Raw genomic sequence first — 2,214 nt, 5'->3', positions numbered from 1 at the left:
AAAAAATTTGTCATCCAAACACTACTTTTGGCTTAAGCTAGTGTGGAACTGGTAATAAGCCAAAAAGCTCCTTAAATAAGCTTAGTGAAACACCCTCTTAATTTACCTCTGTTTTTGTGAAAAATTAAATTAAATATATGATCCGTCATTTTAAAAGCAAGAATATCATCAACAAAGAAATTCAAAAAAGCATACACAACCCCCTGCCCCCTCAACAATCCTTCAAACTTATGAATTAAATCATTCTTTATGGTAGTTGAGATACGGTTCCCCTCAAATTATCACAAAAAGAAAAAAAAAACAAACAAAGATTAAAAAACTAAACCATAGAAAACAAAACAAAGACAACTTATCCATGAAAAATCCATACATTCTTGTGCATTAATACCATATCAATATTGTTCAATTCATACAATTTCAAGTAAATATGTTTCTTCCAAAAACGAACAACATTTACATTGAACTTCAAACCATCCATATCATTATTCAACTCACTAATAAACTAATATTGTGAACCCATCTCAAACACCACAACAATTCTAACAACTATATCTAACAATAATTATACTTACAATTGACACACCTCATGCATCATTTATAAAGACAATTCATCAACATCAACTCATGAGCAACTAAATAGTCCAACTGATTAATACTATTTTAAGGCACACTCAGTTGAAAGACATATGAACAACTCAAACCAACAACCGCAAGAATCCTTAACCGCATCCTTGCGAAGAGTCTCTCCCAATCGATTGACACGTCCAAAAACGACCCCTTAAGCTTTTTTTTCGCATATAGTGCCACATTAAGCATGTCACGTGGCCTTGGAATGTGGAGCTTTCGACAATTCTACAAAATTTTGCTTAAGTTATATAAATAAAGATTGCTACATATTATAATCTTTGTTTTTATTTGTCGGTTGTTCAATACTCCTGATAATTTAATGGAATGGGTTCAAATGTGACACAATTCCTTGAGCATGTGGATACAGATAAAAAAAATGAAATCAAATGAATATGTCAAAAATATTTTTTTTTTGTAATTAGAGTTGTACATATCGAAGTAGAAATATATCTGACAGAGATATGAGGTAATTATGCAACATCGACATAATATCCGTTTTAACTAATATTAGTAGTGTCAAATAGGTTAATAATTTGGTTAATGTTATAAAATGTCGTTTGTTTAGTTATTTATTTGTACCGCTCACGTTTACGATTGGTTGATGTGATTTACAAAAAGTTTCACGTAATTAATAAAAATATATATTCTACAACATTGATGTACCAAATAACTAATAAAAGAAATATATTTTGTTTCTATTATTAAATAATAATAATAATAATAATAATAATAATAATAATAATAATAATAATAGGTAATAATATATCTAAAAATAAAAAAGAAAATAAAATGATAAAAGAAACAAAAATTAGGTAAAATCTATAGTTTTAACAGGTTAGTATCTACGAAAATCTCAAGTACAACCTTTTAAGAATCATGACTGTATAGATTATCTTTTTAAGAGTAAATTATAGTTTTGATCCATGTGGTTTTGGTCCAAACTTTTCAATATTGATAGAAACCATCCCTATGGATTGGAAAAACTACCCCAGTGGTCTCTAGTCCGGATAAAAAAACAATTTTACCCTTTTCAATTTCTTTTTTCTTTTTTTTCTTTTATCCAATTACAATACTTAACAATAGAAAATTAACAAAATAACCCACTCATCCTACCCCATGTGCCCACCCCACCTATCCACCCATCTCTTTCTTTTACCAATTCATGTCCTCCTCTTCATTCCCTTATTCACTCCTTGATTTAAAAACCCTAGTTGCACCTAACGCCTCCCTTCACCATTTTTGTTTCCAACAAGAGACCACCATTGCCCCACTCCACTATCACATGTTACTATTCTTCTCTCCCTCTCTTCTCACCTATATTTGGTCTCATAATTCTCTTCCTAACACCATTTTTGGTTACATATTCGCTTTCTCTACCAGTTGTATTTCTATCTTCCTTATTATCCATCTATGTAATGAAAATGATAAAACCATCACTATCTCCACTTATGATTGTATTCTTTGGTCACCCTCACTGGAGAAGGAAAAGGATCCACCGCCATAGGAGGTCTCAACATATGTCAATTTACGAGGGAAGACATTTCATCATTGATGGTGGGTTTAGGTGAGTGGGAGTCAAATTCTACA

Source organism: Lactuca serriola, chromosome 9 (genome assembly GCF_051521515.1).
Source record: "Lactuca serriola cultivar US96UC23 chromosome 9, Lser_US96UC23_V15, whole genome shotgun sequence".
In the NCBI taxonomy this organism is placed as follows: domain Eukaryota; kingdom Viridiplantae; phylum Streptophyta; class Magnoliopsida; order Asterales; family Asteraceae; genus Lactuca; species Lactuca serriola.
Note: the sequence above shows the minus strand (reverse complement) of the source record.